Raw genomic sequence first — 16,962 nt, 5'->3', positions numbered from 1 at the left:
AGATGGTGGTAGCACCAGACGATAAGCTACTGCTCCAATCCTCTCCAAGATCTTGAATGGCCCAATATATCGGGGAGCTAGCTTACCTCGGAGACCAAATCTCTTCACCCCTTTCGTGGGTGAAACTCTAAGAAATACATGATCACCAATGGAGAACTCCAGGGGTCTCCGTCTCTGATCAACATAACTCTTCTGACGGTCCTGAGCCTCTGACATCCTCCGTCTGATAGTACGAACTAACTCTGCATCCTGCTGAGTTCTCTGAAGACCTACCAACTGGGCCTCCCCAACCTCTTCCCAGAGGGCGGGTGTCCGATAAGGCCTACCATACAACGCCTCAAACGGTGCCATCTGGATAGCCGAATGATAACTGTTGTTGTAGGCGAACTCCACTAATGGCAGGTGGTCAGCCCAACTGCCTCCGAAATCCATAACGCAAGACCTCAGCAAGTCCTCCAGAGTCTGAATGGTCCGCTCTGACTGTCCATCTGTCTGTGGATGGAATGCCGTACTGAAACGGAGCTGTGTGCCCAAGGCCTGCTGTAGACTCTGCCAGAATCGGGACGTGAAACGTGGGTCTCTATCTGATATAATACTCAAAGGAACTCTGTACAATCTGATAATCTCTCGACAGTATAACTCTGCTAATCGATCCAGAGAATCAGTCTTCCGGATGGCTATAAAATGTGCGGATTTGGTTAATCGGTCAACGATTACCCAAATCGCATCATGGCCTCGACGAGTCCTAGGCAAACCAACCACGAAATCCATAGTAATGTGCTCCCACTTCCACTCTGGAATAGGGATCCTCTGAAGTAATCCAGCAAGTCTCTAGTGCTCAGCCTTCACCTGCTGACAGACAAGACATCTGGCTATAAACTCCGCGATGTCTTTCTTCATACCGTTCCACCAATAGGAACGCCTCAAATCACGATACATACGAGTCCCACCTGGGTGGATAGCAAATCTAGAACGATGAGCCTCCTGAAGTAACTCCTCCATGACCGGGTGAGACTGAGGTACACATAATCTGCCTCGGAAATAAACAATCCCCTCATCGTCTCGTGTAAACTCAGTCTGCTGTCCGGAAGCTATCTGGCTGCTAATGAACTGTAAATGCTGATCTCCGGCCTGGGCCTCTCGAATCCTCATCCTGATCGACGACTGTGTTGGACCCCGTGGTAGTTTTGATGTGATCAACCAAGTTAGTTAGGTCCTGCTGTGTTTGATCCCAGTGTCTGAGTGTGCAGGAGCTTAGGAACACAGGAAGTCGAGCGGAAGACGCAGCTAGCGAGAAGGACGGCACGGGAAGGGAGCCGACGGGCTCGGTGCATCCGAAGGATGAGAAAGCTGCGGAAGAGTACTCCGGTGGGCGTGAAGAGCGTACGCGACGTTCGACGGACATTAAGCCGGGACGGAAGGCTGCTCGAGGAAGGCCGAAAATTTGGTTCGGGTGAGCCCTATTTCGGTTGGCCACAATCACCCAAAAGATCGGAGCATCGGAAGTCGCAACAAGCTGGAAACGAACTTAAAGGAGCTGAGCTGCCAGCTTGGAGGCGCCTCCAACCTGACTGGAGGCGCCTCCAGCTTGAAGGCGCCTTCAACCAGGTTGACCAAGCTTGAGACTTGGTTTGAGTTTCGATGTTTGACAATGCAAGGTTGACTGAAGAAGAGTCAAGTAGGTCAAGGATGACCGGATACTTGACTGGGAAGTCCTAACTGGGATGTTAGGCAGAAGGAAAGACCTAGTGAGTGAAGCTAGGCAGGAGAAAAATCATGGTGAGTGAAGCCAGGTGAAAGACTTAGTGAGTGAAGCTAGGCAATTGGGAAGACCTAGTGAGTGAAGCTAGGCAGGAGGAAAATCCTGGTGAGTGAAGCCAGGTGAAAGACCTAGTGAGTGAAGCTAGACAATTGGGAAAGTCCTGGTGATGAAGCCAGGCAAGAGAAATCCAGATGTGTCAAGGTTGACCAGACATCTGGTGAGAGTCCAAGTAGGTCAAAGGGATTGACCGGATACTTGGCACGAGGAAGAAAAGTCCAAGTAGGTCTTAGGGAGTGATCGGATACTTGGCAAGAAGAGAAAAGTCCAAGTGGGTCAAAGGGATTGACCAGACACTTGGTGAGAGAGTCCTAGCTGGTCAAGGGTGACCGAATGCTAGGTCTTATGTACCAACAAGTCATGGTTGACTAGATGTTGGTTTAGGGGGCTTTGGACTTGGTTTTGGGCAAAAATCAAGATCTGGATTGATCAGGCGATTGATCCAGCAGGTTTGGATTGATCCGTGGATCGATCCAGCAGATCTGGATCGATCAGTGGATCGATCCAGAAGATCTGGATCGATCGGTCGATTGATCCAGTGAGTCCTCGCGAACAGAACCCCTCTGGATCGATCGGTGGATCGATCCAGAGGTCCCAATCGATCAGTGGATCGATTGGGACGCTACTGCTTCACGCGATAAGCGCTGGATCAATTCGTGGATCGATCCAGGCATTTTTCCATAGCACAGAGGTGCTCTGGATCGATCCCTGGATCGATCCAAAGCCTCCCCGATCGATTGGGAGCATTCCAATCGATCGGGATTCGACCGTTAGCGTCGATTTAAGCCGCAGGCGTTCATTTCCTTCGGCATCCCTTCACCGATTCATTTTCAGATCTTCACCAGCTTCTCCACAGCTCTTCTCAAGCTCGAGATCGCCAGTTCTTGAAGGCTCTTGGAAGTTCTTCCAAGTCAAGAGGCGGATCAAAGCAAGAAGAAGAAACTAGGGTTAGGGTTTTTGCTCTCATTGTAAGCTTATAAGCTTGTATTTCATTACCTTTCCCTTTCTTCTTGTATTGAGTCTTGTAGGGCTTCTCCACCCTTGGTAGTTACCATAAAGGAGAGTTTTATTAGTGGAGGGTGTGTGTGTAGGTGTGGATCATTGGACTAGTCACCTCTTGTGAGGTGGATACCAAGTAAACCAACCTTGTTAGCGTTGTGTGGTTTGTTTCTGTATTTTTCGCTGCGCATCTTTGAAGAAACAAGCAACGCCGAGTAAAGAGCACGTGACGAGCTATTCACCCCCCCCTATAGCTACTTTTCGGTCCCAACAGTACTGGCAACAGGTAAATCTCCTGAGTGGAGTAGGTGAGGACGCATTCCCCGTTGAGGGAACAGTAGGCGTCGAGTCGACCTAGGGTTTCCGGTTGGAAATCCAAAGTAAGACCCGGACATTCTGAAGACTGTCTATTCTTCATTTATTATATTTATTGTGCTAACTTTGTGTTGCAGGATAGTGTTTGGGACTAACGTATCTTGCAGGTGCAAAGGAGCAACCTAAAACCTCGGATGAACAGTGTCCGAGGTGCCTCCATAGAGCTTGGAGGCGCCTCGGGTGCAAAAGCTGACCTGGCTACGAGGCTTCAATAGAGGCACCTTGAAGGGGATATAAGGCGCCTTGGAAGGCACCTTGAGCAGGGTATAAGGCGCCTTAAACAGATGAAGTTTGACTAGTTCAAGTTTCATCCACGCGAAGGACTCGGCAGCATGGAGGCGCCTTAAACAGCCTTCAAGGCGCCTTGAACACCCTTTATAAGGGGGTTTCGACCAGCACTTCAATGAATCAAGTTCCAAGCTTTCTTTCTTCAACGTGCTGTTAACAAAGTGATTCCGAAGTGCTGCTGCAACATTCCGACGACCCGGAGCTCCATTTTTCTTCTTCCTTAAGTTATCGGTACAAAGTTATTTTAATACTTTCATTGTAAATTGTAATTCTTATCGAGATTATAGTTGTTGCCCACCAGAAGCGATCAAGGATCGCGGGCCTTCGAGTAGGAGTCACCTTAGGCTCCGAACGAAGTAAATCCTCCATGTTCTTCTGTGTGTGTTTCTCTATTTCATTTCCGCTGCATTAATTTCTGAACGAGGATTTAATTACTCCGATAGTTTTACGATTCCGATAAACGAACGATTTAGCCACGAGTGCTATTCACCCCCCTCTAGCGCGGTCTCGATCCAACACATAGGGCATTCAATGAGCTTCCTCTAGTATCCTTCTTCGCAACTCTGGATCCCCGGGAATACATAATCGATCCCTGAGGTATAATATTCCATTGCCCACGATCCGAAAATCCGTCATTCTTTCCTTCTAGGGTTTCTTGTTTAATCCTTTGGAGACCTTGGTCACTGGTTTGTTTCTCCAATAGGTTGTTGAATAATGTGGGTGTTATGGTCATGGTAGAGAGCTGCCCGGACATATTTTCGATCCATTGACTCGTAATATCTCTCAGTTTCCCGATAATTTTGAACACTGGTTCGCCTTCAATATCAGATATGTAATGACCCAATTTTCCTCATTAGGAGTTCTAAAAGTTCTTAAAAATATTTAGAAATATTTTAGAAATATTCTAGAGATTTTTATAAATTTTTAGAGTATTTTTATGTAATTTTTGGAGGTCGTTTGGTATTTTTACTAAACGAAGGAAGTTTCGACAAAAAAAATGTCCAAGCCGAGAATTGAACCCACGATCTTTGACTTGGTCAAAACCCGACTGATCAGGTGGGCAAACGGATTTTTCTGTTTAGAAAAGGTAGCGAATTTATTTAAGATAGTTAACAGAATATTGGATTATAAAAGGGATAAGTTGATCTTGGATTTGTCTGTTTAGAAAAGGTAGCGAATTTATTTAAGATAGTTAACAGAATATTATAAAAGAGATAAGTTGCTGTTGGATTTGTCTGTTTAGAAAATGTAGCGAATTTATTTAAGATAGTTAGCAGAATATTAGATTATAAAAAGGGATAAGTTGATGTTGGATTTGTCTGTTTAGAAATTGTAGCTAATTTATTTAAGATAGTTAACAGAATATTGGATTATAAAAGGGATAAGTTGATGTTGGATTTGTCTGTTTAGAAAAGGTAGCGAATTTATTTAAGATAGTTAACAGAAATATTAAGTTATAAAAAGGGAGAACTTAGGGATTATTTTCCAAAACCTAAACCTCTCCTCTCCTTTTCTCTCCCGACGGCACAACGTCTCCTGTTTGGGCGAAGGAAAAAAAGGGGGGGATCTAGGGTTCCTCTCCGGCGGCCGGCCAAGGGAGATTTCCGGGATATCTTCATATGGTTGTGATCCTCTCGTCAAGGGGAAACCGTGAGCATGAAGGAGGGGTCGAAGCTTGCAATTCCCGCAAACCCTAGAAGTTTTCTTTCCGATTGTAAGCCCAAGAATGCAAAGGTAAGTGCTTCTCACCTACAGTAGGAGTAGTTTCGGACCTTTGTTCTTCTTGAATTCGAAGCATGAGAAGCGCTTATAGTGCAGATTTTTAATTAAGCCTATAGTGCAGACTTTAATTAAGCTATAGCGCAAATTTTTAATTAAGCCTATAGTGCAGATTTTAATTAAGCTTATAGTGCAGATTTTTATGTAGGCTTATAGTGCATATTTTAATTAAGCTTGTAGTGCAGATTTTTAATTAAGTCTATAGTGCAGATTTTAATTAAGCTTATAGTACAGATTTTTATGTAGGCTTATAGTGCAGATTTTAATTAAGCTTATAATGCAGATTTTTATGAAAGCTTATAGTGCAGATTTTAATTAAGCTTATAGTGCAGATTTTAATTAAGCTTATAGTACAGATTTTAATTAAGCTTATAGTGCAGATTTTTAATTAAGCTTATAGTACAGATTTTTATTTAAGCTTATAGTGCAGATTTTTGTTAAGCATTAGTGTGCAGAATTTTATTAAGCTTACAAGTGCAGATTTTATTAAGATTATAATGCAGATTTTTAATAAGCTTGAATGCAAATTTTGATTAAGCTTACATGCAGATTTTTGTTTAAACATTTCAGTTTTTAAAGAAGCATTCTTTTATTAGAAGTATTAACAAGTATAAGAAAGATAAAGAAAAGAAAAAAAAGGCCAAGGCCTTAAGTAGATCCTAAAGTCAAGACTTTAGGGATTTTGGCACACAAGGTGCTAAAGAAAATGCCGAGACATTATATATTAGAAGTATTAAAAGATAACAAGTATTTTACTTTTATCAGTGGCACTATACTGGACTCTCAGTTGTCCTTGGGTTGGGCTCCCATAGTTGTCCCTAGGTTTAGATAACCTAGTAGTAACGGCATGGCCGACGGTCGACGGTCGACGGTCGACGACCCGAGGGTCGCCAAATGGGTCGGGTCGTTACAATAGTAAACCCTACTAGATTCGGGACCAGCTATCTCGGGTTTAGTTAGGGATGCGCGCATAGCAAGTACAGTTGTTGGGCCCAAGAAGAAAGTTGATTATTATTTTGAAGTATTATATGTATATGTTTTGGAACAAGTAAAGTAAGTTTTACATCAGTATAAAAGTATTAAAGAAGAAGTTTTTAAACAAGTGAAATAAAAGAATAAGTATAGAATAAATGAAATAAGTTTCATTTTGTTTTAAAAACAACAATTTGAGTTTTCTTTTATGCTAGCATGTTATTTAGATTAGCTTATTGTTCTTTGCTATTAGAAGAGCATGAGTAGCTTTACATGTTTAGCATTTCAGTATGTTTGTTTCTTTTACTAGTAGATAAGCATGAGTAGTTTCCCTTTTGAGCATTCAGTTTTAGTTTTCAGTATATGTACATGCATATCAAGATTTTGTGAGTTAGATAGCGCTTACTAAGCAATTTTGCTTATAGATGCATTTCCTCTTACTACAGATAAAGGAAAGGAAAAGCTATAGTAAAGGAAGGCGACAAGGAGGTGTGGATGGATGTGTGATGCCTGGACTATAGAAGCCTTGGGATTTAGCATAAGAATTTATTAACAAAGAGTTGAGTAGAATGTATTAGATGAGTCATTTAGTCTTCCGCTGCTAGTTAATTGTATGTTTTAAGTTCTCCGAGAGTTTTAGGAATTACTATCAACATGTGTGCAATGTTAGTTAAGTAAAGTTAGTAGTCCAGTAGCGCTCCGCCCTCACAATCCAGTAGTAAGGAGGGTGGGGTGTTACAAGATATAGCTTTAGCATATTGACTAAAAGTAGGTAACTGACCTGTGACGACAGTAGAGGCGCTCGCCACATCTCCTTTAGTAAGCGGGAAAACCCTGGCGTTCGTTGTAGTTGGTGGGGCTTCCAGTCTCCCTTGGCAAATTGGTGTTCCTTCAATGGTAGCTTGCATCTGATGTAGTTGTGAGGGGGTACTCTTGTTCTGGTTGTTCTGCTGGGGTGGTGCCTGAACCCGGTTAGTGCAGTCTCTGGCCAGATGTCCTTCCCCTCCGTAATTATAGCACCTTGTTGTACCCTTGTGACATACTCCAGAATGCAGCTTTCCGCAAATAGTGCACTGGGGGTATTTCGGTTGCTTATTCACTGAGCCACCTTTAGCATTGTCCCATTGTTTCCTTTTTCTGGTAGAGGCCCCTTTCCAGCTTGTTTTGTTACCTGAGGGTCTCTGTCCTTCTGTTCGGGCCTGACTCTTATTCTCGTTCATCGCTTTCTGATAATGTTCTGTGATTAGGGCACTGCTGACCAATTCCTCTGTAGTCTTGGGTCTATTAATTCCACTGGCCACGTTCAGTGCTATCTCGAGTCGAAGCATCTTCAGCATCAGTCTGACCCTTTCTCTTTCTGTGCAAACTAACTCTGGACATAGGCGTGCCAGACGGTTGAAGCGCTTTACTACTTCGTTCACTGATAGGTCACCTTGTCGAAACTCGGTGAACTCGTCGTAATGCAGGTTCGTCACTTGCATATGGAAGAACTCTTCGAAGAACTCTGTCTCGAAGTCCATCCAGTTCATCAGATTAATCTATCTCTTTGCCTTTACTCTTTCCCACCACATCCTTGCACCTCCGGAAAAGCAGAATGATACACATTTGATCTTTTCTGATACGGGCCAGTCCAGTAATTCCACTATGCTTTCCACTGTCTTGAACCAGGCCTGAGCATCCCATGGCTCGCAAGTACCTGAGAAGTTTTCCGGCTTCAGCCTTAGCCACTGTATCAACTAGGTCTCCTGTCGGACCACTGGGACAGGGGCTATCGGTGGTACTGGTGCAACTACTGGAATGACGGGCGCTGTATTCTGATTTACTGGCGGGGTGGCAGGATTTCCTTACTGATCCATCAAAGTCGTGATCAGCTGTTGTTGTTCCGTGATCTGATGCTGGAGGTCGGTAACTACCTGAGTCAGATCTGGTGGAGTTGCTGTCTCGTCTGTTCGGGTAGTACGTCTCCTAGCCATGCTTATCTTCATTAAATGACAATAAATTATCGTTATTTCTATCCAGTCTAACATAAGATCGTTATTAGTCTTATCCTACCATCATGCATACCTAAACTAGAACTGTGACTTATCAAAAAAAAAAAAGTAAACATGCATAATATGAAAGCATCATAGAAGAATTAATTTAAGCATATAGATTCTTACTTGGAGCGGCAGGATGGAGGCTTGACAAGTGTGTAGTGAAATAGCTAAACCTGCCTCTGAAACCAAACTGTAACGCCCCGCCCCTTCCTACTTAAGCTGACGGGGGTTACTTATCTTTTTCTTCTTAAAACAGCGGAAGTCTTATCTATAGTATAATTTTTTTTCTTTAAAACTTTTTCTTTACTTTTCAAATCATCATCACTAACTACCTATCATATGAGTCACACAACATGCTTAACATAAATTTAAAACCATAATACCAAAGAGCATGATAAAATGTCATGGAGTCATAAAAGAACGAAATAAATATAATTCTTATTAACTAGAAGCAGGTCTTTCTCTTTAGCCGAGTCACTACTACACACGTCCTTCTTGCCCCCTCCTGCTGCTCCCTTAGTAGATCCATTCTTTGCCCTTATCTGTGGTACAAGGAAAGTAAGCTGTGAGCACACAAGGCTCAGTAAGATCCTTTCCTACTCACAAAAATCGTATAGCATAACTAAATCTCCAGGGCATAAAGCATAAAGACAACTCATCATATCATGTATAGAAGCATCATATCATAACATAATTGTAAGGTATCATTGCATATCATAACATGCATCCTAGCATATCATAATCGTGATCATAGCATATCATAACATAATCATAAAGTTCATCCTAACATAACATGTTACATGATCATAAAGTTCATCCTAGCATAACATAACATAATTATAAGCATTATAGTATATCATGATATAATCATAAAGTGCATCCTAGCATATCATAATCATGATCATAGCATATCATAACAAAATCATAAAGTTCATCCTAACATAACATGTCATAATCATAAGCATCATGGTATATCGTAACATAATCATAAAGTGTTATGCGAGATGACTTTCAAAAACATGATTCATGCAATAATATATGCAACATGTCCTTTGAAAACTTATTACATACATACTTAAACATAATCATAACATGATTAGGCCCCGGCTTGTACCACATACATAAATGCGCGCGTCCTATGTAGGTGTAACGACCCGCCTTCTACTAACAAGGCTGTAAGGCTGATCGTCACATTAATCTGTGCTAACTATTCCCTGACCATCACTAAATCTAGATGCGGGAGCTGTACTAATTAAAATTTTGCTAAGCTGTTATCATTTCTTGGTTCTATACATGTTAAGGTAGGTAAACTAAATATTCATGACATGTTTTACCTTCCCCATGGACAAGGAACTGAACTTAAACATTTTTCCGCTGATATCAGACCTCCCAATCGATCCATTGATCGATTGGAACGTCGGATCGATCCAGTGATCGATCCAGCACGCTACTGTGCTCGGGACAATAATTTGGATCGATCGGCTGATCGATCCAGGCTGGTCAATCGATCCATTGATCGATCCCAGAGCTCTCTGTTCGCGACAGAATTGGCTGGATCGATCGTCTGATCGATCCAGAAGACTACTGTTCGCGGAACTGATTGACCAATCGATCAGCTGATTGATTGGGAACCCCCCAATAGATCCACCGATCGATTGAAGTTTCTGATTTTGCAGCTAAACTCTGATTTCAGCACTGTTTCGTGCCTCAATCACATTACAAGTTCCAAAAATGACGAAAAATACTCTAACAATAACAACTAACATTCTAAAATCATGAAATAGGTGTTCTAGGCATGATAGAGTGCATAGTTAACGAACTTATACCAAGTAACATACTATAGTGCAAAATAGTAAACACGGAAAAGTTCTAATGCTTAAAACAATGTGCTAAGTCTCTAAGATCTCCATTCCAAGTTCCATCCACACACATCTTCACCGCATTGTTCCCCAGCCTCCGCTAGTCCATCTTTCCTTTACCTTTATCTGCAGTATAATGAAAAGAAAGTATCTATAAGCTTTCGCTTAGTAAGAAACCATCTACCTCACTAAAACATGCATACAATACATTTATGATTTTTAAAAACATGCTATTAAACATATGTCAAACTTGCTAAACATGGCATACTGAAATCACTGAACATGAACACTAAAGCATGGCATATAAAGCTAATCATAAACTATCATATACAACAATAAGGAAAACTGAGTGAACATAAACTGAGCTAAACTAGAGCTGAATTCAAACTCATCTAACATAACTGTTCTTTGTGAGTTTTGAAAAGCTAATAAGGTAATAGATTAAAATACATAATCATACTGCTAATGGGCCCGGCAACTGTACATGCTATGCGCGCATCCTTAACTAGACCCGGGGTTGCAAGTCCCGAATTTAGTAAGGTTTACTAGGTTATCTAAACCTTGGGACCGACTATGGGAGCCCAGCCCAATGGATATCTAATCCTGTACAGTGCCCCTACTGAAAGTAAAATACTGGATCATAGCTAACTAATTTATCTTGCTTTTTCTAGGTTATCTGAACCTAGAGGCGACTATGGGTGCCCACCCATTGGACCGTAGTCCCATATATGTTGTAGCAAGACTAACTAAGCTATTTTAAATGCTTCTATTGGATTTACTGAGCTATTAAAAATGCTTACTGTAGCACTTTACTGAGCTAAGCATTTTATCGAACACTTAGTGTGCTCCAACTCTCCTCTCTATTAGGGAGATCACCTCTAGGCACCCGACATCGTCTAGAATCTCCAACTGGAAGGAGAAAACGTGTCTGGCCCTTCTAGAGGTGCTCCACTAGATCTCTAAATCTGCGAGGAGGGTTAAATACACCCTATGCGTCGAAAAATCTACATATGGCAAAATTAGAAGCATTCAATCGTATGAAAAGCTACTTATACTGCAGGTGAAGGGTTTCTTACCTCCTACTTGAAGTTTCTTACGATTCAAATCACTAGTTTTTCCGGAAGAACGATCTTTTCGACGATCCTCCTACGTCTACGGGCTCTTCTCGCGAAGGGGAGCGTCCTCGTCTCGAAGTCGTCGCCGGGAAGTGCCCTTGGGCCGAACATTAGCCTTCCTTGTGGTTGGCGCCGAGAGAGGAAGAAAAGAGAGAGAGAGGTCGGCAGAATTAGGTTGGGAAGAGGAGAGATCACGTTAAAATTTAACTCCTAATTCCCCATTTGTATTAAGTGGGTATTTCGGCCCAACTTAAACTTAAATATAAATGATTCCCTTTCCTTTCAGCACGGCCCGCTGGGTTCACTTGGTTACCATGGTTCACCATAAGTCATAGGACCCATAGGTCTCGGGTTCAATTCCCGATTAAGCTATTTTCGTTTTCTATCTATTTTTGCTACTTCCGCTAATCTAAAAATTCCATAAAAATATTCTAAAATTCCAGAAAAATCATAGAATATTTCTAAAATAGTTTTGAGAATTTTCGGGCGTTACAATCCCCCATACCTTATAAAAAGTTCATCCTCGAACTTAGAATAATTCTGGATATCTCTGTCTCATACTCTTCTGCTGTGTGACTGTGCCAAATAACCTTGACTAATGGTACTTCCTTGTTCGTAATTTCTTAGCTGCTCGGTCTATTATCCGAATAGGCCATTGTCATCAATTAAGGTCTTTGCGGATCTAGCTCAATCACCGGTGGCATCGGGGTATGCTTCTTGACATAGAGACATGAAATACGTTGTGGACGGACATTTCTGGGGTAGCTCTAGCTCATATGCTACCTTGCCCACTCTTCTGGTGATGAGGTATGGTCCCACATATCGGGACTTAGCTTGCCCTTCTTCCCAAAGCATCACTCCTTCATGGGGCTACTCGAGGAACAGAATCCCAGTGAAAACTCTAAAGGTGCTGTATCGGCATAGCTTTTAAACTCTGAAATGTCTCTATCCTCCGGTTCTTTGTATAGCTGTGGTGGTATCGCCACTAGATCTGTCGAAGTTATAGTTCTTCTTCACCACTCTCATACCAGATTGGAGATCTACACCTCCGCCCATAGAGAGCCTCATAAGGTGTCATACCGATAGTGGCACGATAGTTGTTGTTGTCTGCTAGACTCAGATATTTGCACCAACTTCCTTTGAAATCTAGGGCACATGCTCGGAGCATATCTTCGAGTACCTGTGTCCATCTGTCTGAGGATGGAAGGCTGTGCTAAACTTCAACTTCGTGCCCAAAGCTGACTATACACACTCCCAGAAGTGTGATGTGAATCTGCTATCTCTGTCTGATATAATGGTTCGTGGGACTCCATGTAGTCTAACGATCTCCTTGAGATACAATTGAGCTAACTGTTCCATGGAGTAGGATAAGAAGTGGGCTGATTTAGTCAATCTGTCGACTATTACCCAGATGGTATCAAAACCATTCGTGGTTCTGGGTAATCCCACGATGAAATACATAGAAATGTCTTCCCACTTCCATTCTGGAATCTGAATAGGCTACAAAACTCCTTCTGGTCTCTGATGTTCTGCTTTAACCCTCTGACAGGTTAGGCAGGTGCTGACATATCGAGCGATGTCTCTCTTCATCCCAGGCCACCAAAAACGTTTCTTCAAGTCCTGGTACATTTTGGTGGAGCCAGGATGCATCGCGTAAGGAGTCTTATGAGCCTCGTCTAGGATTTTCCTCTGTAGTTCCTCCTGATCTGGAACGCATAATCTGTCACCAAAATATAATACCCCGCTTTCTGATATTCTGAACTCTCCACTTTCTGATTCTGCTAAACCTTGCTTGATTCTCTGAATTTCAGGATCCTGCTCCTGAGCTGTCTGGATGTCACCGAGCAAGGTAGACTCTAATGTCATAGTAGAGAGCTGTCCGACTATGAGTTCGAGACCGAAATATGAAATCTCCTTCTGTAGGGGCGGTGACATGGCTGCTAAAGATAATAGGGTAGCGCTGGACTTTCTACTAAGGGCGTCTGCTACTCTATTTGCTTTTCCTGGGTGGTAGAGGATGTCTATGTCGTAATCTTTGACCAGCTCTAGCCATCTGCGCTGTCGCATATTCAGATCCTTCTGAGTGAATAAGTACTTCAGACTCTGATGATCTGTATACACTCTGCACTGAGCTCCATACAAGTAATGTCTCCAAATTTTGAGAGCGAAAACTACTGCTGCAAGCTCAAGGTCATGAGTGGGGTAATTCCTATCATAATCCTTGAGTTGTCTGGAGGTGTAGGCGATTACCTTGCCATCTTGCATCAGCACTGCTCCTAGTCCCAACTTCGAGGAATCACTATATATATCGAAGCTATCTGCGTTTTCTGGTAGAGTCAGTATAGGTGAACTGGTCAATCTTCTTTTCAGCTCGCTGAAACTGTTCTCGCAGTCCTCTGTCCACTGAAATTTTATGTTCTTTCTGTAAGAGCTGTCAGTGGGGAGGATATCCTGGAGAAATCCTCTACAAACTTTCTGTAATAACCTGCTAATCTCAGAAAGCTTCTGATCTCACTAGCGTTCTTGGGTCTTTTCCAATTACTCACAGCTTCTATCTTACTGGGATCTACCATGATACCATCCTTTGAGATGATGTGACCCAAGAAGGACACTTGATCTAACCAAAATTCACATTTCGTGAACTTGGCATACAGCTGGTTCTGCTGAAGGGTCTGCAATACTGTTTTCAGGTGCTCTGCGTGTTCTTCCTGAGTTCCTGAATAGATAAGAATGTCATCGATGAATACGATAACAAATTTATCTAAGTATTCTCTGAATACCCTATTCATGAGGTCCATGAAAGTAGCTGGAGCATTTGTCACGCCAAAGGGCATGACTACGAACTCGTAATGTCCGTATCTAGTCCTAAATGCTGTCTTGGGTATATCCCCTTCCTTGACTTTCACATGATGATAACCTGATCTGAGGTCTATCTTAGAGAACACTGTTGCTCCCTTTAGTTGGTCGAACAGGTCATCAATTTTGGGAAGAGGATACCTGTTCTTGATTGTGACTTGGTTCAGTGCCCGGTAATCTATACACAGGTGCATGCTCCCGTCCTTCTTCTTCACGAACAATACAGGTGCTCCCCATGGTGAGTGACTAGGGCGTATGAAGCCTTTGTCAAGCAGCTCCTGTAATTGCTCATGAAGTTCTTTTAGTTCTGCTGGAGCCATGCGGTAAGGTGCTTTGAAGATAGGATTTTTACCGGGGATGAGCTCTATCTCAAATTCGATCTCCCTGTCTGGTGCTAGGCCTTGAAGAAGGCTGGGTAGTCACATACGACTCGGACCTCTGCTAGATGTTGCTCCTTGTCCTGACTAACATTGACTACGTGTGCTAAGAACCGTACATCCCGAATCCATCAACCTCTGTGCCTTCATAGCTGAGAGAAACTTCTTGGCCTTTCTCTTCGCGTTTTCGAACTGTACTTCCGCTCAGGTTGGAATATGACTTTCTATTTAGGCACTCGATGGAGGCACCGTATTTGATCAAGAAGTCCATCCTGAAGATAACGTCGTAGTCGGTCATATTAATCACTATCGGATAGCTCTCTATAGTGGCAAGAGCCGGTGTAGGCGTCATGATTTCTCGAGGGTAACGTCGTAAGGGCGCTCTGAGTACCTCAGCTAACTTCTCGGCAAATGCCACGGATATGTATGAATGGGTTCCCTAGTATCGAATAAGATGTACTTTCTTTGTAAAATACTAATCTGACCTGTAACAACTGTCGAGGCATTCGCTACGTCCTCTCTGGTGAGTGAGTAGATCCTCGCATTGGTCGTAGCTGGAGGAGCTTCTAATATGCCCTGGCTGATATGTGGACCATCTAAAGCGGCCTGCATCTGATGTAACTGAGCTGGCTGGCCTCCATACTGAATCGGCTGTGGCTGAGGAAGACTGATCTTGTTGGGACACTGCTTGGCTATATGCCCTTCCTGTCCGCATTCAAAGCATCCTCGTGTGCCCTTACAACAAACTCCAGGATGGAATTTCCCACAAGTAGCACACTTTGGATAACTGGGTTGTTTGCTGGTTGGCCCTCCTTTTGGGTAACTCTCTGGTTTGCGCTTGTTGCTGGAGTTCCCTTTCCAGTTAGAGCCATGGGAGCTGTGGCCCTGCTGTTTCTGAGTGCCTGAGCTTCTGAGAGGACTTGCTTCTGCTGCTTGATGCTATTCTGGTAATGCTTAGTGATTAGAGCACTGCTCACTAGCTCTTCGGTGGTTTGTGGCCTATGAACGCCATCAGCCACGTTCATCGCTATTTCCGGCCTCAACATCTTGAGCATCAACCGGACTCGTTCCCTTTCTGTGCTGACTAATTCAGGGCATAGACGAGTCAATCTATTGAATTTCTTCACGGCTTCCTCAACTGATAGATTGCCCTGACGAAACTCAGTGAACTCGTCGTAGTGGCGGTTGGTGACCCGCATGTGAAAGAACTCCTCAAAGAATTCCTTCTCGAAGTCAGCCCATGTCATCTGGTTTACTGGGCGCTTCGCTCTAATTCTCTCCCACCACATGCGTGCATCTCCTGTCAAGCAGAAGGAGGCGCACTTCACCTTTTCATACTCTGGCCAGTCCAGAAGCTCCATCGTACTCTCCAGTGTTTTGAACCAGCCTTGAGCATCCTATGGTTCGCTGGTGCCTGAGAAATTCTCTGGCTTGACTCTCTGCCACTGGATCAGATAGGCTTCCCTCTGTGTTCCTGCTGCTGGAGCCATTGGTGCCGTAGGCTGGACTGGTGGAACCTCTAAAACCACTGGTGTCGCTAAGTTAGGTTCCGGGGTGACAGTGGGAGTGTTCTGTTGACTAGCCTTTAAGGTGGCTATTTCCTGTTGCTGTTCAGCTAGCTGCTGCTGTAACTGAGCCACTAATGCTGTAAGGTCTGGGGGAGGCACTGAACTGCCTGCCTCATGCTGGGGCTCAGTGGCTGCTGCCCTTCTAGTTAGGCGTCCTCGTGCCATTTCTAAAGACATGAAGGACATACATGACTAACACAAGCATAATAGAGTAGCTATTGTTATCATGTTAACTACTATCATAAACAAGCATGCTTTAGTTATATCTGAACATGAAAACAAGAAACATAACGAAAGTGAGAGATGTTCTTACTTGGAAGCTGCAGGTTCAATGCTGATGTGTGTGTAGGAAGTATGGGAACTTGCTCTGATACCACTCTGTAACGACCCGCCTTCTACTAACTAGGCTGTAAGGCTGATCGTCACATTAATCTGTGCTAACTATTCCCTGACCATCACTAAATATAGATGCGGAAGCTGTACTAATTAAAATTTGGCTAAGCTGTTATCATTTCTTGGTTGTATACATGCTAAGGTAGGTAAACTAACTATTCATGACATGTTTTACCTTCCCCATGGTCAAGGAACTGAACTTAAACATTTTCCCGCTGATATCAGACCTCCCAATCGATCCATTGATCGATTGGAACGTCGGATCGATCCAGCACGCTACTGTGCTCGGGACAATAATTTGGATCGATCGGTTGATCGATCCAGGCTGGTCAATCGATCCATTGATCGATCCCAGAGCTCTCTGTTCGTGACGGAATTGGCTGGATCGATCGTCTGATCACAGATTGACCAATCGATCAGCTGATCGATTGGGAACCCCCCAATCGATCCACCGATCGATTGAAGTTTCTGATTTTGCAGCTAAACTCTGATTTCAGCACTGTTTCGTGCCTCAATCACATTACAA

The sequence above is a fragment of the Zingiber officinale genome, chromosome 9A (assembly GCF_018446385.1).
Source record: "Zingiber officinale cultivar Zhangliang chromosome 9A, Zo_v1.1, whole genome shotgun sequence".
NCBI lineage: Eukaryota > Viridiplantae > Streptophyta > Magnoliopsida > Zingiberales > Zingiberaceae > Zingiber > Zingiber officinale.
Note: the sequence above shows the minus strand (reverse complement) of the source record.